This window comes from Festucalex cinctus, chromosome 15 (assembly GCF_051991245.1).
Source record: "Festucalex cinctus isolate MCC-2025b chromosome 15, RoL_Fcin_1.0, whole genome shotgun sequence".
NCBI lineage: Eukaryota > Metazoa > Chordata > Actinopteri > Syngnathiformes > Syngnathidae > Festucalex > Festucalex cinctus.
This window is the reverse complement of record NC_135425.1, coordinates 22327858-22350160: the sequence shown is the minus strand read 5'-3', so window position 1 is coordinate 22350160 and position 22303 is coordinate 22327858. Positions and strand designations below refer to the sequence as shown.

Below are 22303 nucleotides of genomic sequence, written 5' to 3'. Positions count from 1 at the left end.
CTATCTGTCCCAGCGTGCAGGTGCGAGCAGACTGGCCGACGGTCCGCTATAGTCTCTCGTCCAATTAGAAACCACAAGCGTGACCACGTGAACAAATCCCGTCGCGTGAATTTCCGTCGGAGTGGTGAGAAAGATGCAGCAGCAGCAGCAGCAGCAGCAGCAGCTCTGCGTGAGTGGAAGGAAATAACCGAAAAGGATTGAACGTGCAGCAGGTAAATTGCTTCTTTTCCTTTCGGTTTCGTGCACTCTTCCGCGCATGTGCGTGTCCGGCTCGGGCAGGGGGCTCTGCTGGGACAGTGGCAGATAGTGAGCGAAGGGGGGGGGGGGATAGTTCGGTTGGTACCATGCTGGTTTTCGTCAGATGATTCACGGACAGGACGCGGACTCGGAGCATCATCATCATCATCTGCTGCTCGCACTGCAACCGTCCGCGCATTCGTGCATGCAAGCACCTCCGCCCTCTCATCCACCATCCCACTCCCGTGTCGAGGCTATTGATAGTTGACAGGAAGCCTTGTAATCCTCCCCGCTATCCTCACCCGCACCCCCCCAACTGATCTGCTAGAACGCTCACCTTTGTTGCAAATGACGAGAATGTTGGCTGAACTTTAGTTTGCCCCAAGATTAGTTTTAATTGCGTGGATTGACACCAATCCGTGGATGCTGAGGGGCGTGTGTGTGCGTGCGGTGTGTGTTTGTGTGTGTGTGCTGCATGCATAAAACCATGCAGGGGAGCGGAGTCAAGCTGAATTATTTATAAGACTGTCTGAGAGAAGACGATGCTTCCCTTCGGATCAAAACAAATGAGAAACGGTCTTTTTCATGCACATTCCAGACACGTTACTTTTTGATTGCTTGTGCACAAAAGAGAAGAAATAACCGAGTTTGAATACTTATCTTAAAATGGAGTGTAAACTTGTGCAATTCGCTAAATTATATGGGTCAATATGAACTCACTACAGTGGTACCTCTACTTACGAAATTAATTGGTTCCGGAAGAAAGTTCTTAAGTAGAACATTTTGTAAGCAGAGACGCATTTTCCATGTAAATGCCCTAATCCGTTCCGAGCCTCCCAAAATTCAGACATAAATGTTTTATAAAGCATAAAAATGCATCAAAACATGTAACAAATACATGTTACAATTAATTATTGCACAATAAATGAGAGTTCTGCGTAATGTAAAAAACAAAGAATAGAGTAAAGAATAAAAATGATGGTCATTTACCTTTTTAACTGCTGTCCTCATCGTTTTTCGCCCTCTTTGGTTCATGTTCTCTCTCAGAAGTGTTTTTTTCTGCCTGGTGTTTTGCAAAGAACTGATCCAAGGATGTTTTTTTTTTTTTTTGTTTGTTTTTAAACAATGCTTCGTAAATGTCCAAGGCAAACATCATCTTAGTGAGCAAACACCCGACTGGTGAACACTTTTTCTGGCCGATTCTTTTAAACAAATTCTGAAACGTCATGGAAACTTCCGGTATGGCGAGGCATCTTTTTTCCCAAAAATATTTATGATATCTGTCATTGGATGTACTTAATGGCTGCTGTTAGAACTGGTTAAATGATAAATTACTGTCCACCCTGTCATTTCGGGTAACTGTTTTAAAAACTCTTTGATTTTGTTTGTCTGTTTTTGGAGGCAGAAACAGTGGCTATATAGGTGCAGAATCAATACTTGCTTATGTTTTATAATTGTCATCATTTAACTCATTAACTCCCATCCATTTTCACTGTTTTAATGGATTTTGACGGATTTTGCAAGTCCCACAAAATATTGTGTTCTATTGCTATAAAAACACACTATATTTCTTATCTGTTTCCGTTTTGCAGCAATTAGCCTTAGAATACAGCTCAGTTTCATCGATACAGTATTCACATTCCTGGTGAAAACACAGGCAAAAAGAGCTTGTTTCAACATGTCCCTGGCTGATCTCTTATACTCTACTGCCACCTGCTGGTCCTTTTTTTGTAACAACATGTCAGAGGCTGCATCAAAACCTTCTGTATGCTCTTGCATAAAAAACAAAACAAAAAACAAAACATAAAAACGTATAAATACGTTTTTGGGAGTGAAGGACTGAGGCTTAAAAAATGTATTTACATGTTTTTGGGTTTGAATGAGATAATAATTGTAGCTGGAGTTTGTGGAGCCTAACATGTCCACTCTCTCATATAGTTAAATGTTAATTAGAGGTGCAACGATTAATCGATCATTCAACAACTAATTGTTTGTCAAATAATCAATCATTATTTTTGATAATCGATTCATCGCAGATACCTTTTTTTATTTTTTATTTTAACATTGTCCAAATGGAAAATATTATCTGCAGTCTTCTATGAAAGCAGATTGATTATATCTTCATTCGCTTTTCGTTTGGAAAACAATTATCAACATTTTTGCCCATTTTCGAACATGTTATGGACCAAACCAACAACTGAAACATAATTAAATTGTGTGTTTGTGTTTTGCGGTGTCATTTTGAAATGCAATTTTTCGAACAAAGGGATAGAAATCAAAACGAGTCTTAATCTGATTCATTGATTAACAAAATAATCGACAGACTAATCGGTAATTAAAATACTTGTTAGTTGCACCAACGTACAGGAATCGGAAATTTAGATATTTGACAAGCAGTATACATTCAGCTTCCTGATTCACGTTGCTCCACTGTTCTCTTAAAATGCTAACATTAGCCAAAAATGTCCACCTTGTCAGTGTCCACTCTGTCAGCATGTATGTACATTATCTGTTCGTAATTCATTAAAGTGTGGAAGCTTGGCAATGTCATCGTTCAATAGGAAATCCATTTTTACCCCCTCTCCAGTTGTTATATTTAAATTATTAGAACACGTTTTTTTTTTTTACCCTCTTAAATGCACATAAATACTGTATAATGCACGATGTGTGTGCGCTGCTTCCGAGCGAGCGCACTATGCGCATGCGCAGTCCTTGCGCCATTCATCTCAAGGGAACCTCAGGCTCAGTGCTGCTCGGAAGGCAGAAGGAGAAACCAGCAGGCGGCACCGGGCTCTCTCTCTCTCCTCGAAGCCGGCTGCTGGCGACTTTTGTAACACTCGTGGTGGACATTGACACCTCTTCTCGTCTCATTTAACCGTTTGAGTGTAATTTTTAACCCGTTTGGATTCTACGTTGATTTGGCGCAGACGTCTTCCAGCGCAGCCATCGCCGTAAGTTGTATTTATATCCGGAGAGGCTTGATTTAATGAACATGTACATTTTAATTGTTTTGTTTTGCTTATTTTAATTTCCTAGTCCCGTTCGGTGACCGCGTTTCAAGACTTAAGTGTGCGCGTTTCCGCGTCGAATTCAAAAAGAGGAACCTGCATGACCAAAAGTTCCCAAGGTGCATGTCGTAACTTAAAAACTGTTTACATTTCCTGGTTACAGCATGTGCTAAAATGTTGAATAGTCGTTTCAGAGGCGGAAATGGCTTAACGCGAATCTTGCACTGCAGGTGTTTGCTGCACTTCCGCACCAACGCCGTCAAGCCCAAATTAGAACCACCAGATCGTCGTCGTGCTAATTGGGGTCGTTTGCTTACTTATGTCACCGTTCGTCGTGATTTGGGTCGGATTTTTAAATCAAAACACGCGCAATTTGACCACGTGGAGGTTATTTGCTTTGTCTTTCCACCTCACCCGGAGAAATGCTGAATTGCACTCTTGCCCTGTTAAACCAGCTTGTTTGCATACCTGTGCACTTAAAACAGGGTTGGGGAATGAATTGCAGTTTTAGGAAACACACAGCAGAACAGGAACTATTATTAAAAAAAATAAATAAATCCCAAAACATCCATCAAGTCACAGTGCAGCTTGAAAGCATGTACTGTAATGCACAAAAATGCTAAAAAAACAACAAGTACTACATCGTCTTTGAATATGACTGAGTGTAAAAATGGTATGGAAATTGTTGTCTTCTGACAATAGACTTGAATGATTCTCAGTGTGGTTCTAGTGGTTCTTATGGGGTCTTCTATGGTAGGAGAAAGAAATGCTGTTCGGTGATGTTTAACATTTTAGTACATTGGCATTAAATTTTTAGGCACACAGATGCCCATATTATTATTTTTAAACACCCTAACATGTTGAATGCTGTAAAAGATTTAGCAAAAAATGCCATATTTGGTGAGGTGAAAAATTGTGGCGCCTGATCATTCAGCTTCCAGTTGTAGTAGTCCCTCTTGATATTGAATTCCTTGACAACAGTCACAGTCTCTTGGCAAATTAGGCAGACACAGTTGGTTTGTATTTTAGTGTTTTTTTTTTATTTTTATTTTTTTGTTATTTTTTGCCACTGTTCACTTGTCCTGGAAGCGACGCCATTCTCTGTTAGCGTTGCTTTTCATCGATAACAGTTTTCCATTTTAGAAATGGTCTGGAAAGGGTCACACATGGGTCATGCGGCGATGGTTGCGTTCAGAAATTCTCAAATCAGCTATGCCCATTGAAATTAATCCGTTTCAGGCCTCTAATACACATTAAGAAGAATGTATGTATCTGTTAAAACAACAACAATACACACAGAAGTAACACAAATAAATAGAATAGAACAGAAAGACTTAAACCATTTGTGCATCATGTTTCATTTCATGCATTAATCGCAATGGCCATTGTTCATGCCAAACTATTCGACATATTACACATACAATCAATGTTGACAGAGTACATTCACAAACTGCAGTATGTAATAGTATTTTTCCCTCTGGAGGATAAAGAATATAGACCTATTTGTATCTCTATGTTGCATGTACTGCTATCATTTGTTTTCAAGTATGTTGTTTGAAGGTCAGTGCTAGTGTTGCCAGCTCGTCTATGACATTCCCCATTATGTGGTAGCATTAAGCTAGCAGACTTTTGTAAGGCAAATTAAGGTTAAATATGTGTTGCCGTCATTTTTGAAGAATATTTCACTCCCTGCCAAATTTGAGCTCACAAGACAAAATAATTGAGCAATGGCGTATATCTTGAAAATTTGTTAATCTATTCACTCATAAGTGAATGTTTGCTAATACATATTATTAGGGGTGTGAATTGCCTAGTACCTGACGATTCGATTCGTATCACGATTCACAGGTCACGATTCGATTCGATACCGATTAATCCCGATACGAATTTATAAGTCGATTGTTGCGATTTTTTTCCATTCAAATTTAGAAAATACTAATCAGTAAGCTTGTAGAGTGTAAGATTTATATGAAAATGTATTATTTATTTATCTGAAATTTCAGTCTTATAGAGGTTGTAATCTGTTTCATGTTTGAACAGCATTAAAATAAAATATTAAGGCTTAATGTTCCGTTCATATAACATTCTTCCATGCTCAAGGTGTGAATCCTAACCCGAAGTCAGACGTTTTGTTGAATATTATTCCATTAAAAATGGAAGTTTAAAAATCGATTCACACACAAAAGAAAAAGAAAAAAAGGCAATGATGATAAGACGTTGAATCGGTAAGACTACCGAATGAACAATTCTGAGCTCTTAAAAAAAAAAAAAAAAAAAAAAAAAAAAAGATTTTTTTTAATTGAATCGATTCGAGAATCGCGCGATGTAGTATCGCGATATATCGCCGAATCGATTTTTTTTTTTTAACACCCCTACATATTATAGTCGCACAGTCTGTCTATATGCTTCCACTTCTTAAATTAAAGTGTAATTCACTGGAGTCCAGGAAGCCATTAAATGTCCTTTTTCATGTTACATGAAATTGATTCCCTTGTCCAAAAAAATTATAAATGATGTAATCTGGTGGAAAACGTTAAAGAACACCCTGCAATTTTCAATTCTTTAGCTAGGAGTGAAATCCATTTTAGCGTATAGCAATTTTATTTGAACACGTCTTTGTGAGCGGTGTTCTGTGCTAGCTTTGTGACTAATGGCTTGTTTCCTTTTTTGGCTTATTTTGTTTAGCCCCACCCGGGTGCAACCAGTCACACCTGCCCCGCTTATGTCGAAATGTGGGGTGTCTTTGTTTTGGCCCCGTAGCCTCAATTGGCTCACTGATTTATGTATGGACTGTTTGGTGGTTGCTTGTTGCAAGCCGTACAATGTTGCTCTTGTGGTGTGCACTGTGGATGCCGGTCATGTGAAGGAGAACCGGGAAGGACTGGTTTTGGCCCGATTTTTATTTGTGGACTTTGCAATTTTGCTTCTACAATCAAGATTTGCACTAAGATTTCTCCTGATTTTCTGTCTCGTGTTTATTTATTCAACAACAGAGTTGCAGGTGTTTATTTAAGAGGAGCTTTCTTAACTCATTCACTGCCATTGACGGAAAAAGACGTCAAATGATTTTTTGCTGGTCTGGCAATGAATGTGTTAATAAATAACTTAAAAAAAAAAAATCAAAAATCAAAGTGGCCCTTGCAGCTTTCTATTTTTCTGTATGTGGCCCTCAGAGGAAAAAGTTTGGACACCCCTGCTGTACATTATATCAACAATTTATAATTGCTTCATTGATTTTTACCATGTTTAACTCATTTACTGCCATTGACAGAAAAAGACGTCAAATGATGCATTTTTTTTTGCTGGTCTGGCAATGAATGTGTTAAAACACATTCACATGTTATCGTGATGCCACACTCCCAAAAAACAAACAAAAAAAATTGTTGCTTACGTGTTACAATTGGAATGGAATGTGACACTGGCTCAAAATATTTACCTGCTTCTAGCTCAGGAATGGCAAACTGCAGTCCTCAAGGGCCGGAGTCCTGCAGGTTTTATAGATTTCCCTACTTGAAGTGCAGCTGATATCAATTAACAGGCTCGTTATCAGGCTTCTGCAGAGCTTACTGATGAGCAGATCATGAATCAGCTGTGTTGAAGAAGGGGAATATCCAAAACCTGCAGGACTGCGGCCCTCGAGGACCGGATCTCGCCACCCCTGTTCTAGCTGAATGTCATTTTTTTGCATTTAGTGACTATAGCCCGTGTTAATTAATGTAATGCTGCTCAGGGAGCATTACACCTTTTGAGGTAGCTAGAAGACCATGCTGATGTTATTTATTTATTTTTATTTATTTTATTTATTTTTTGTTGCGCAAGAGTGTATGTGCTGCTATGATGTCGCTACTAGCAATCTTCCTTTAGCTAGCTACATTCTTGTGGCAGAAACGCTGATCAGAGTTGTAGCAACCAACAGTAACACCTGGTGGAAAGGTGGTATAGTCAAGGAAACGTCATATTTCAGTTCCTGCTTTGGTTTTCGGGTCATGGTTGGGTTTATATTCCTAAACTTCCTACTCCCTTGAACATATAAATTGACATTTATTGGCTGTTTCTTTTATTTTACTTTTAACTTTCTTTATTTGTTTGTGTTTATTTATATATATATATATATATATATATATATATATATATATATATAATGTGTGTGTGTGTGTATATATATATATATATATATATATATATATATATATATATATATATATATATATATATATTAGGGGTGTTAAAAAATCGATTCGGCGATATATCGCGATACTGCATCGCACGATTCTCGAATCGATTCAATTTTTTTTTTTTTTTTTTTTTTAAAGAGTTCAGAATTGTTCATTCGGTAGTCTTACCGATTCAACGTCTTATCATCATTACCTTTTTTTTTTTTTTTTTTTTTTGTGTGTGTGTGTGTGTGAATCGATTTTTAAACTTCCATTTTTAATGGAAAAATATTAAACAAAACGTCTGACTTCGGGTTAGGATTCACACCTTGAGCATGGAAGAATGTTATATGAACGGAACATTAAGCCTTAATATTTTATTTTAATGCTGTTCAAACATGAAACAGATTACAACCTCTATAAGACTGAAATTTCAGATAAATAAATACATTTTCATATAAATCTTACACTCTACAAAGCTTACTGATTAGTATTTTCTAAATTTGAATGAAAAAAAATCGCAACAATCGACTTATAAATTCGTATCGGGATTAATCGGTATCGAATCGTGACCTGTGAATCGTGATACGAATCGAATCGTCAGGTACTAGGCAATTCACACCCCTAATATATATATATATATAGTATATGTTCAATAAACTTCAAGTATTGAAATGCTTTATTTTCACCCCTGATTTGTGTGGGCGAGGCGTTGATTTGTTGAAGTGGACGACTCGCTTGGGGACTAATTGAGGCATGTCTTGCCGTGTATATTTTAGGAGTGGAGTACTGTCGTCTTGCACGAGTGCTTTGTTTGTTTTAAATCACTCGACAGTAGACACTAATTTACAGTCATCACAGACAAAATGAATGACAGCTTGTTGTTAAACCTTGCCCTTGTTAAACGTCCCAACAACTCCGCATAATTGATCAGCACTAATATGTCTTCTGTGCTACATAAGGTCATATTTGTTTGTTTTGTTTTTTTTAATGGCATTGAACCGTGATCATATTGGGTCGTTGCGGTGCATTTTAAGATGGATTTATTCAGCTGAACTGACCGCGGCCCAGCTCTCCAGATTAAGGACACATAGAATTGGCATGACATATTGTGGAAACACAAACACAGTGATGGGCATGAGCCGGACTGATTTCAGCGTTCAGGACAAATACTTGGATGAGAATTAAAAAAAACAAAACACATTGATTTATCAGCTGTTTCACTCCTGTTTTGGATGAATTGATGCAATGCCCTGGTTGGCATGTCGGAGACTGATATCACGCACGCTCACTGGAAGCGCCTCTGCAGTTGGAGTGTGTCGGGTGCCCGGTGCCTGTCAGCGAAACCGGAGTCTGCCCGGCGGCTCTCAAATTTTTAGCACACGGCAGCACATCTCCCCATCTCATCTGGCGGGGAAAATGTAGCGCTAATTCAATTGGCCGCGGCGATAGTAAAAGCCTTCCTAATTGGCCGACACGGCAGCTGGCCCGCTAAGGCTCCGGGAAGCACGTCGGGCAGTTGGTGAGGGTCCCAGTGGTGCCGTCGAGCAGGAAAGGCTAAACAAAGGGTAGATGACGCGACCGCGCCGTGTTGTTTACGCTGTTTTCAACGTGACAAATAACGCATGCGCTCATTCTTCCATCTGATCAGATCTTATTTCAGTTGAATGCTGTTAATTGACACCTCCGCCACCCCCTTCGCGCACGCACATCCTAGTATCCTAGCTAGGTTTTGTCATGCCAGCATCTCAGGAAACATCTTTCCGACTTGATTCAGGAACGGAGCCATCAACACATCCAGACTCAAGGGGACGGGGGAAAGGGGGGGGGGGGGGGGGGGGGGTTGTTCTTCTCCCAACTGCCACTGCAGCAGTTCCTGTTTCCTTTCACCTCAGTGAGGAATCCAGCAATGACATAGACAAGGGAAGCACAGAGTCAACGGAGTGTGGAAGGTTGGCCATGTAAGGTTTCCTGCACACCACTCAAAACATTGAAGCAAACTTCTCTCGCCATGAACTTCAACTTGATTGTGTTTCCTTAAAATGACGGTATATCAAGGCATCTAAATCTTGCCTTAGATTTGCTAGAGCGATCATAGAAAAACATGAGTAACACTTATTTAGGTTGGTTTGTTTGAAAGCATTCTTTTATAGGCCAAAAACACAAGATAATGCTGGTCAAAACTTTCAGTTACAGTAACATCGATGCTAAATGTTTCACATTGTGTGTTAGCATTATGGTAGCAGAGTATTATAGCTATATGTAGGAATGTTCAATAGCACTTTTTTTCTAGACCGATACCAGTACTCAACAATAGTAGTATATAATACTAAGTACTGACACCACCAGTACTTCTGATCAGTGAAAGAAATAAGAAAAACAAAACACAATTTTAAAGAAAGACCAATGTATCTTAGTATAGCATTTTTTTTTATTTAAATTGCATGAAATTAGGGTTCTCAACCTTTTTGTCAGTGATGTACCCCCTGTGATTTTTTATTTTTTTATTTTTATTTTTTTCAGCTAAGTACCCCTAAACCAGCGCAAAGCATTCCTGATTGAGGAAGAAAGAAAGAGAGAGGGGGAAAAAAAAGTGCTGTGCCATCATTGTCTGATTTATTATTAAACTTTGGAATTGTACTTGTATTTATGTGGTCTCTTGAACTATTTGGAAATAAAAATATATAACAGACGGGAGATTTGGACTAATAGCAGCAGATCTAACTCATCATTTGATGCAACTTTTAACGCATGTTTTGTCACCATTTTTGGCATTATTTTGAAGTTTCATTATATAGTATAACACTATCAATGCTTAAGCTGGTCTTTCATGAATTAATTAATGTAATGCACACGTTGATGGCACTGTAAAATCACAATCTCAGCTTTATAAGTTAGATCTAGAAGATAGAATGTAGTTGACTTTATTAAAAACATCCTTCTTCTCAAGTTGGCAGTCTAGCCGTGAGACGAAAAGTCAATATATTTTCATTATCTCCACTGTTTGGCAATTATTGATTTCATATTTTAAACCACGGTTCAACTTGAGCTTGACATGATTGTCGCATGAATCAAAATGCTGCCTTTCTGCGGCTGGAGTGGAGCACAATTGGGACGCGAGCCGTTGAAAGGAGGAATTTGTTTACTGTGACAGTTGGATATACTGTCAGAGATCCAATCTGTGCGATCACTTTTCTGCTGTGCCTCACTCTGTCGCTGCTTCCTTGCACATGCTTCTCACACGCTGCATACACATCTCGATAACCTATTTAAACAGGCTCCTATCTCTGAGTGGTGTCGCTGTTTTTTTTTTTTCCTTTTGTCACATTCGACCACATTCACTTCCTCCTCTGCTGTGTTGAAAAGAGCTTAGAGCAGGGAAATCATAGCTTACCCTCATTCAGGCTTCCTGGAAGACAAGGCGACTTAAAGCAAGCGGACCATGTTGGGACTTGAGCTGGATGTTTGCCAGTATGAATCCCGTTATGGTTTGACAAATGTGTACTGGTGTCGCAGTGCCACAGAGCAAGGCATTGCGTTCAGTGTCATTTGAAAAGCAAACTGGAGAAAATTCAGCACTTGAAACGATTCCGACATTTGTGTGACTACAGGTAATGTTCGCTCTCTGCCGCTGTGACCTCTTGACTGTTGCCAGCAGATGAATTGCCGCTTTCATGTTAAGCTGTGGCGAATCACCCCCATAATTGGTCGTGCAGATTATCGGCGAGGTTCCCTGTGTGTTGCCTTTATCTGATTAGGACATTTATCTAATAAAGAAGGATTTATGGGATTCAGTTCTCTCTGCGCCGTGAACGCATCGGCAGAGATGGCATAGGTAGAAAAAATATGTGCTTCTGTACAACTGTATGCTGTCTCGCTAGAGATTTGTTTGACTGCAATGTTCGAGGTGTCTATTTAGGCAAAGCGGTTTGGACAAATGGATTAGAAAAAAAAACATCACTTGTATTATATATGATTTATTCTACAAATAAAATGTATTCATATATACCAGTAGTTGCTGCTCAGTAAAGAATGTGTAACTCAATTTTGTTTCATTTTATTTATTTATTTATTTATTTTTATTTATTTTTTTTATTTTTTTTATTTTTTTATTAGTGTTCTCCATTGGTGGAGAAAGAGAACGTTAGTGGGGAGTGACTGACAGAAACACTTTTAGAGTATTTCTAAAGCAAATGACAAAAACAATGAAGTCGTGTTTAGATCTCTTTTGAAATGTTTTGTTGTTTTACCAGCACTTTTTTATTTTATTTTATTTTTATTTTTATTTTATTTTTTATTATTGGTACCCGTTCAAATGCATTTGGGTGGGTGGGAGCAAAAGAAAAGAAAAAAATCTATTTTATATATGCTAGGTGTGCACCGATTGATTCCTTTATTTTGGGGCATCCATTGATCGATCGATCTCTGAAAAATCAACTGCTCTTTTCCACCAGTCTGGGGAAATCTGGGGGGGGGGGGGGGAGTAACAAACTATGAATATGTAAATCTGCTGAACCCGTGACTAATATTTGGGGATTGACTGAATGTTGCCTCCTTTTATGATCAAAGTCAGCAAGCACCTGGTTATTGGATGTCTGAGAGATTATTTGTGGTGTGAGATGTGTTATGAGTGATTTTATTTTTCCATTCCCCGATCTGCTCGGAACACAGTCATGGCACGTTTAGTCGGTTTATCATAAATGTTAAACCTGGTTATGTGCTTTTGTCAAATGTTCGACTTTTGATTGTTACAATGCATGAACTGGAAGTGGAACCATAGGCAAGTAAGGAAGTAACCTAAAGCGAGCTTTGTTTCCAGACAGGAGCTAGTAACGACGAGCAATTGGTTGTGCTGAGTGCTTGTATCCACCTTATTTCGGGGTCCCATGAGCCTTTGCGTGAATCATGGGCGCAACTTGTGGTATGAACCGGTGTCTGTACCGGATGTGATCGGGGTCGCCGATCAATCGATGACGTCACGCTACAGGATTGGCTGGAAATTATCCCGTTGATGTCGAAACATTGGAAAGTAAATATTAACTCATTTGCTCCCAAAGACGTATTTATACGTTTTTTGGGTGTTTTTTTTTGTTTTTTTTTATGCTAGAGCATACAGAAGGCTTTGATGCAGCCTCTGAACTGAAGAAAACGCTTGAAGCAATGGTAGTTATTAAAAATATAGCCAGCCGGTGGCAGCAGAGTATAAGAGATCAAACAGAGCCATGTTGCAAAAAAACTCTTTTCCCCACTGTTTTAAACAGATTTGTGATGAAACTTAGCTCTCTTCTAATGCTAATTGCTCCAAAACGAAAACAGATAGAAATATACTTTTTTTTTTTTTTTTCCTGATGAAAGAAGAGATGGTAATTTTTCTTTTAGTAGATTCCATGTTTTATAGTAATAGAACACAATACTCTGTGGGCCTCGCAAAAGCAGTCAAAATCCAGTAAAGGGGTTGCTTCAGTGAAAATGGGTGGGAGGGAATGAGTTAAAGATATATTTTAAATAACATGTATGGACTGAAATTATTTAGAAAAAAAACGTAAATAAACCTAAGTATATAGAAACATTCTGTACCCTCACACTGTTTTTATTTGCTGTGGGGAGGAAGTAAAACTCAGGGGAAGCAACCGAGCACGCTCGCGGCCATAGAGACGAACAAGGCTCGCGCTGAAGCTTTGCCGTATTCCTCCAGAGATCTTTTGGAGCCATATCGTCGTCACACTTGAGCGCACACATCCGCTTCAGCCTGCCTCGCGCCCGGGCCGCTGTCACTCAGCTGCTTGTTTGGCTTCTCTGCATTTGAGTTGACCGGCCACAGGTCAACACATTGTCTCCTTATTTGTTGTTATTGAGCAAATGCAGAACAAATAACCTTTTTTGATGGATGTTTATTCAAATCTAATATTAACTTACTGTCATGACATAAAGTTACTTAATATATAATGCAACATTTTAATATTCTTAACGGAAAAGTTAACTTGAGGTGAACGGAACCTGTAACCTTGATCTTCGTGTATCTGTAGGAGGGGGGGCTTTTGTAGGCTAGCTTTTCTGGTCATTTTTATTATGTTATTGTGGGAATACCGAAAGCATCCCACATATGTTATTCGGATTTTTATTCTCACTTTTTTCCGCAGAGAAACAACTCCCACATAATATTTCCAATTTACACCGTTCAAATTCCAACTTTGCTTAAAAATTCACGCCTTCCGGGGTATATATCGTCTTATTCCACGTTACTTAGAGTACTTGCACAATTTGACGTTAAATATAAATTTCTCCCCGTTCATTTTCGATGAATGAATCAACATTGAACTTTTTCTAAGTCCCGTTTTCCACGCCCACTTCCATGCATACAACCGATCATCATGACGAGTTCTGTGATACTGCTCATTTCTTTTCAGTCATTTATCTTTCAATTCTTTCAATTAAAAATTTTGTAATTTTCACATGATTTATCTTTCAATTTACGTCATAAGCATTCAGCTATTGGCGTTCACCTTTCAGCATTCCCACGCAATTTCTCCAGAAATTGCACTTAGTCTAGTATAATTAAAGTTGTACTGCATTGAGCTGCCAGTTGGCTGTAAGGTCCATTTATGGTTTTATATTTAGCTTTTCACACTTTTCCATTATCAATAACTGCCACCCATTTCTCGTGGCATCGCAAAAAGAGGAAAAGCAAAAACACAGTTGTGGAGTTTAATTCAGCATATTCCAGGCTTCACTGCACCACATTGATGCGAATGCTTTGTTGGTGTCTGGGTTTTCATGATGTCGCAAGCCTTCGCTCGCTCACTCACAAATGAGTCATTGATCCGGAGCCTTGACACTTCGTCAAGGCTGATTGGTGTCTGCCAGCGTTGCAAACGCCCGCCTGTGTTCTCCATCTCAATAGATCCGAGCACTGTGGTCTGCACTTGCGTCGCTGGTGTTCAGGACATTGCAAAATCTATGAACTCTGTCGTTCCCCCAGCCATTGGGACAAACATGGTCTGTTAAGTGCTTTGAAATGTGCTGAAAAGAGGTCTGATATGTCACGAATGAGCTTGTTGAGTGTCTGGAATCTTTAAAACGGCAGCCTGTCCTTACAACTGTGTGCAAGTAAAGAAAGACCCAACTGTTAATTTACTTCAACAAACAAATGTTGTATTGTCATCGTGATGTGTCTGTCGTAATTGCTTTTTCTTGTCAATTTCATCAATTGTCAGCAGTGTTTGCTGTCCATGGTGCTGAAAAACTAGTGAGTGTCTACCTTTTTAATAACCATAAGAATCTCGAAATATGTGGTTGTGAGAGAAGTGTGAGAACAAAAATCAGTAGGACAACAGCATCGACACCATCTGCTATTTGGTTTCAGTGGGGACAGTTAGAAAAGAGACAACACACGGGCAATAACATAGGCTACAGTATGATGACAATCGCAATGACATCGCCTTGTATGTGGTTTGAGAGGGAACATTTTTTTTTTTATAAACCAATAATATCACTATCGAATATTTTTAGAATTATTTAATTGATTAATCGACTACTTGAATTCATTTTAATTTTGTATTTAGGTGTTTTTATTTCACATTATTTCACTTTATGGAACAAACAGTAAGAAAAACAACTAATAAACACATTTATACATAAGCTGCTGATGGCTACTCATGCAGAATAGCTAACTGGTTATTAACCAGTTAATAGCCTGCCGTCTTAACACTCTTATTGGCTGATACCCGCAACACTTACCAGGCTATACCCCACTCTTTAAAGCCATATACACTCAATGTCACAGATACTACAGTAGAATGTAAGGATGGTGGACAAAATAATACCTTAGTTTGCAGCCCTATGTACTTTGTTGTGCAGTGTTTGCTCGTCTGGCATTGATTCCCCACTCAGTGATTATTAGAACGTAATTGTGACTGGACCCAACTCTGTATGTCCTTAAGACCAATCCAGGGTGTAGTTTACGTTTTTCAATGTGGCGAAAAATACACTGTCCCCTCTGTCGGCAATATTCCACTTTAATTTATCCAGAGTATGTTGTATATGTGGAACCTGTACACATACTACAATATAAGCAGGAAAAACAATGGTGCAGGAGGGGAGATGCTCACCAATAAGTCCTCATTTCAACTGAGCTGTGCGCCCTTAAGACTGCAGAAAGCGCGCCGTTTATGACCTGCCTGCCGGAGGATGCCAAAAATCATTTTAACGTTACCTGCAATGGAGCTTAAAAGTAATCCTCTAAATAACATTAAAGGCTCATGAAAAACAAATCAGTATTGAATTGGCAGGTGCATCCATATTCGGCTTATCCTTTTGCTGAACTTCCAGCGTTTGGAATTTAACATGATAATCGGTATTAGCAAATTGAGGCTATTCTCTATTTAAATTGTAAGCGAGGACCTCACCACTAACCATTGTTTTATTTATTGTAGAATATTCGCGTGTGTGTTACCTTTTTGATGCTGTGAAATCCTTTTCGCCATCATTAAACTGGCTAAATTATAGCCAGGATGTCAGGTTTATGCGCATGCTAATGTGTCAAGATGTACGAGCTGTCACGAGTCTCTTGGTAATAGTGAGCAGTGCACCAACGGAAAAAGAACACGAGTACTACTGCACTCATTTCTCATCTGCAAGAGCAAAATGTGATATATTAACGATACATTTTGTTTAAATACACTTCAAAATGTGGATAGTGAAGTCAAGGTTGGCATTAATAACTACATTATCATGAAACGTTTATGCATATTTTGTACAGCACATTCCTCCCTTCTCACTTTTTTAGCATCGAGACCCGCAGCTCAAGCAAAACGCGGCTTGCGTGGCCGTGCTGTACGTCGAGGTCAGCTCAGGCAGCCCGGCTATTTCTGGTGGCACTTGTCAGCCAGCGAGGAGGCAACACTGCCAATTCCAGAGCAGCACTTCAGGTTAATCCATTTAGCGCGCCGGCTTGTATTGCTTTCAAGCTCTGATTCATCTTAAATAACAGTAGTTTGAGCCACTTTGACAACACTTTTAAATATTAGTAGTGTGTCACGGTGAATGGTTTCCCATTGAAAACTCTGAGGATCTTTGTATAAAAGGGATTATGAATTAGTAAGAGAGATCTCAATTACAGTATCGTGATGCCAGACGGAGACGGCTGTTTATATTTAGACTCGGTTGATGAATACGTCTTCTATATGTCTGTAACACGCACGCTAAAAGAGCTTGCCAAACGAGTTGCTAACTCACAGCAGTTTATAGCCTAACATTTTAATTACTGCACAGAATTGCTGACCAGCACCTTTTTCATGGTTTATGAGTTCACCTTATTACTGCTTTGCTGGCTGGCATAACAGGAAACAACTCCTCAGACACACAACTGTATCAGAATTATGAGCGTGCTTATTTTTGTTAACCGTGTTTGTTTATCATGTCGGTAGTTTACTAGAGAGAGACCGATAAGGTTTTTTCGGGCCCGATACCGATACCAATTATTAGTAGTGAAGGATGCCGATAACCGATATTTGGAGCCGATATTCAATTTCACTAAAAAGGGACATCAAAATTTGGAAAAAATACAAACTCCAGCTCTTATCTTTTCTTTTTTTTTATTTTTTTAAAATTTTAAAGCATACGTTTATTGAGCAACTTTTAGGGTTAGTAAAATATTTTTACGTTTTTTTTTGTTTTTTTTTTCTCCCAAAATCTTAGTCAATAGTCAAGTTGTGGGATCTCCCAGGCGCGGTAGCATGTTTTCAAAAGTTAAATAAAAACAAAGAATTATTTTCTACACAAAAGTCTTCCAAAATGTCAAAATATCCAAAGTATTAATTTTTTACTAATCTTAGTTTTAATTTCAATCAAAAACAGAAGGTGCAGAGAGTTCCCAGGGTCGAAAAAAATGAAAATCAAACTTTTTTTTTTTTTTTTTTTTTTTTTAAATTTACATTTAAATTAGTTCCCTGAAGTTAATACTTAAAAAAAAAAAAATGGATCTATTATCGGCCATATGATTCTTCAAAATGGCCGATGCCGATATTTCTCAAAATGCTGAATATCGGCGCCGATAATCGGCCGAGCCGATAATCGGTCTATTCCTATAGTTTACATCAAGGTAATCTTTTGTATTATATACTGTAACTGAGGCCCCGTCCACACGAAAGCCAATTTCAATGTATGCGCACAAGTTTCTTCCCGTTTGGGCAGTTCGTCCACACGGCGGCGCGGTTTGGGAGCTTGAAACCGATCATTGTGCATTAAGTTTATAAGTAAATAAATGTTGATATTCTTCCTCTGCTTTCATTTTTCTTAGCAAGACACAGTGTCCAATCACTGGTGAGCTATTTTTTGCATTAATTGAAGGCAATTAACTTCAAAGACGCTGCTTGTTTTTATCTTTTAGGTACAATGCAAGCTGCAAAGGCAAACGATAACTGCCTATTTAAAGTTAACGAGCAATATCGATTCTGACACATGCTTATCGATACGTGTATTGTAAATGAGGCCCGCAACGATATATTGCCATATCGATTTTTTGAGCACACCCCTAAATTTACTGTCAATTTACACATATTGGATATGGCGTGTTTTTGTTTTCATGGATCACATGAAATACACAAAATGGACCTCATTTAAATGTGTAGACTTTCAACATGTTCATTCGTGTTGTCACTATCGAATATTTTTAGAATTGATTAATCTATCGATTATTCAATCGACTAATCGGATTCATTTTAATTTTGCATTAAAATGTATTGCAAAAGCATTTTTTACTTGATTACAGTTTATTAACCAGTGATTGGAGGTTATGTCTTACTTTGTATTTGTATAACTAATAATAATAATAATTAGGGGTGTTAAAAAAAAAAATCGATTCGGCGATATATCGCGATACTACATCGTGCGATTCTCGAATCGATTCAATAATCGGCAGAATCGATTTTTTTTTTTTTTTTAGGATTCACACCTTGAGCATGGAAGAATGTTATATGAACGGAACATTAAGCCTTAATATTTTATTTTAATGCTGTTCAAACATGAAACAGATTACAACCTCTATAAGACTGAAATTTCTGATAAATAAATAATACATTTTCATATAAATCTTACACTCTACAAGCTTACTGATTAGTATTTTCTAAATTTGAATGAAAAAAAATCGCAACAATCGACTTATAAATTCGTATCGGGATTAATCGGTATCGAATCGAATCGTGACCTGTGAATCGTGATACGAATCGAATCGTCAGGTACTAGGCAATTCACACCCCTAATAATAATAATTATTATTATTATTGTTGTTGTTGTTGTTGTTATAAATGTCACCAATCTGTATTTTCATGACATCAAGCTCACATTGTCAGGTTATAACATTCAGTCTTGGCGTTTGTGCTGTACGACTACATAACTCTTGTATATGGCATTTATTTTTTATTTTTTGTTTGAGTCCGATCTAGGGATTTTTTTAATTGTAGCTCTTGAGAGCAAGGGAAAAAAAAAATGAACTGAATTTTGTCACTTGAACCATGAAGTGCCAATCCCGCCCAAATATGCTAAATGTGGTTGTGCCTTTCCCTACCACAGCAAGTTTAGAATATGTTGTGCGGGATTTGTTTTTAGACGAGGAAAAAAAGGGAGCAGCGCAAAAGAAAGACGAGCAAGCTGATATGAGGGCGGTGAAAAACAAAGCTACTAGAAATTGAGGAAGGCGCAATTAGATGGCTGGTTAATAAACAACTGGAATTGCAAGATGTCTGAAGCTGAACATTTAATGGCAGTGTGCCGCCTCTCAGCTTCTCATGTTGTGGGAGACTGACGTGTTTTACGTTGATGGCACAGACAAAATCAATGCGATGCCGCTTTCCTCCCTCTCTCTCTCCGTGGGAATTGTGTGACCCAGTTAGCTCCTCCAGCAGGCAGCAGCAGAGTTATTTTTACATATTAACAGGAGACAATACTTTGTCCTCTGCTCGTCCTCCTCCCGTCTCTCTGCTTCCCTTTGCTCTTTATCTTCCATCTGAGCTGTTCACATCCTTTTAAACTTTCTCTGTTGGCTTCAAGCCCACCTTCTTTCAAGATTCACCAGCTCCTTGCCCCCGTTGGTAGCTCAATATGTTGTAAATTACAAATGCTCAACCAAGCAAAACATAAAAGCAGACCATAAATGAATGGATGGCTGATTTGTATTCAGTTGACTTGTCATTTGAATCGAGGATTATTGCTGGAATTGTTTTTCAGTTGAGTAAACTGCATCAGAAGAGACTAAAAATAATGGCAAGTTGCTTGTTTTGCAGGTTTTTTTTTTGTTTTGTTTTTTTCCAGCAATTTGATTAGAAATCACTGATTTGTTGATCAACTAATTTAGTGCATAAGAAGACCTGTTTTGACTACATTGGTTTACTTCCTATTCAGTGACTTTGTGATTATGAGAGTGAATGGTTTTTCCTGAAATCAGCTGGGATAGGCTCCAGCTATCCGCAACCCTGAACAGGATAAGCAGTATCGAAAATGGATAGATGGATGGAGATAGTCAAATGTGCCGCTTATCACAGGCTAATGCTAATTAGTGCGTCCAACAAAACACAATTTTGCTGGAAAATGCTGGATCTTAACAAACAGTCAACACCTGTAAGTCATTTGTACATTTTAATCATCTTCCAAGTGTAAAATAAGTTCAGCAATGTTAAAGGAAAACACAAAACGAATCAAAGGAATGGATGGATGCAAATGCGGAAGAGGAAATGAGATCATTGCATAGAAGGCAAGTCACCTACAACGGCAACAGGATGAGCTATTGCAAATGAGAACCTGTTTTCAATAGAAAACTAAAACATGCATTTCACTTTTTCACAGCGTTAACTTTGGAGCTTGTACTGACATTCTGAATTGTACCTTCTGGGGCTTATATGTTCTTATCACAGTATTTCGTCTTGAGAGATATGCTGAGGTCTTGCTGTTGCTACTTTGTGCTACCAGATGTTACTTTACTGGCACATTTTTTCCTGAAAATTCTCGCCAAATTCCAAATTCCCCTTTTGAAGGCTTTAGCCATGCCGTCCAGACTGCTGCCACCTGCTAGTATGGAGAGTCCGAACGATTTGAAGAAGTGATTAATCTTTACTTGTTAAAGTGCATGACTTCCATAGATCTGTGCGATAGATTGATTACTTCCAAGTGTGGATGTGCAGGACAACTGTCGAATTGATTTAAGATTCTCTAATTTGCTGTGTATCAATTGAGACACATTAAGATATTACCCTCTGGTGTGCCGCAAGTCAATACACTATAGGTCACTGTATTGATCATTCATCATTTCTATTCTAGCAGCAAAACCTTTAAAGAGTGCCTTTTTTTTTTGTATATTTTTTTTTTATTTAAAACGTTCCCTTCCCTCTCCTCTCCTGAGAAGGGAGAGAGAGTGTAGTTGCAGGTGTCGACAGGTCGTCTATTCACCTCCTAATGATGATGGATGGCCTGACTGCAGAGAGCAAGAATGCAGGCAGAAGCCGAGCGATTCGGGGAGATTAAGAAATAGCAACGTAAGAGCGAACCGCGTTTATATTTGTCTGCTGCCGGGCAGGTGGTGGGAGTTTTACTGATACGTTGATCCTTAAGTGTTTATATCGTTTTTTTTTTGTTTTTTTTTGGTCATCTGCCTGATAGTGTGCACGTGTCGAGAGAGGAAGGGGATCGTCCTCTAAAGGGTATATTCTCCCGTTCGTCAATTTCATGCACACTTTCTGCCATCTCGGCTTCTGACACACCCACCGTGCGTAATTTAGAAATTCGTACGCGACCACCAGAGGCATGATTCGAAGAAGTCTGAGGGTGGCCCTAATTTATGTATCATGGAGAGTTCATGAGATATGAATCTCATAGATATCTATTCTGAAAATATGTCACACTGTGATTGTGAAATCAACTTGCGTCCCGGATCCGGAAGTTATCTCCTGTCACGTGTGCGCGGCTTATCGACAGGCTGCTTTTGAAGAAGCATATTTTTGCATTCATTGTGCTCATAATGGGATGCTAAGACTTGAGGCGTGAGCAGGTTGGCATTGTGCACATCAAATGCGCTATGGATTCAGACCTGAATTAACAAAAAGAAACGCTTCTCATTCTCTCAGCGAATAGACTTCAAGATAGTGTTCATTTATAAAGCTCCTAATGCTTTCGATCAAAATACATTAGAGACTATCACTTTTTAAGTGTTATATTTTCTCAAACTTTAACCTTAATGTCTTTGTTTTTATCTCTTGTGGCTTTTATTTGCCCTTTTCCCCCCTCTAATTTTCAGATTGTATACTCTGTGTGAAGCATTTTGATTGCGTGTCTCGTCTTGCCTTACAAGCATAAATCAATTAATAATTTGGTTGATTGTGTTGAAGAGATTGTATGTTCATTAGTGGGGTTTCCATTCCATCACAATTGTTTCGAATTTTTTAAGCGAAATTACTGAAAATGCGCAAAACGGACATGCAACTTTTCCATCTGTTCTTCTTTTGGGAATATTGAGAGGGGACTCCGCCACTGTCGGTGGTGGTATACACCATAGAGATGTGATCCCCACCAGTAATTTAAAAGAAGAAGAAGAAGAACAGGAAGTGACTGCGCTGTGCGATGTCATATGAGTTTGCTTTTGTAATTCTTGATAAACCATTTATTTGTTTTTTTCCATCTAAAATGGCATTAATATTCGCTTCTTTAATTCATTCCAAAATGATTTCTGTTTCGTCTTCCCCCCAAACATACCTCACTTTATTGTCCGACGTCCGCCATTGGTTTGTGACTACAAACGTATGATTGACATAATATACGGTTAAAACATGCGACATGTATCCGGTCTTGTCAGCGTTTATTCCGCAAAACCCGTTTACACATTTTTTTTAATTTCTAGCATTTCCATTCAGTTTCATTTTA

The 22303-nt window shown here is 38.5% G+C and overlaps 1 protein-coding gene and 1 long non-coding RNA gene across 6 annotated transcripts in view; both read left to right on the top strand.

Moving 5' to 3' along the window:
* Window positions 1-29: 29 nt before the first annotated feature.
* Window positions 30-22303, top strand: part of strbp (spermatid perinuclear RNA binding protein) — a 77988-nt gene continuing 55714 nt past the window's right edge. For 4 of the 5 annotated variants that reach the window (XM_077497012.1, XM_077497009.1, XM_077497014.1 and 1 more), the window contains exon 1: window positions 2926-3188. The gene's annotated coding sequence lies outside the window, so the exon portion shown is untranslated. Of the gene's footprint in view, window positions 213-2925; window positions 3189-22303 lie in introns of those variants that run through there. The other variant, XM_077497011.1, reaches the window with a different exon arrangement.
* On the top strand, window positions 9254-10039 carry LOC144002300 (uncharacterized). Its single transcript, XR_013278701.1, has 2 exons — window positions 9254-9360; window positions 9923-10039. It is a non-coding gene; the product is annotated as an uncharacterized LOC144002300 (long non-coding RNA).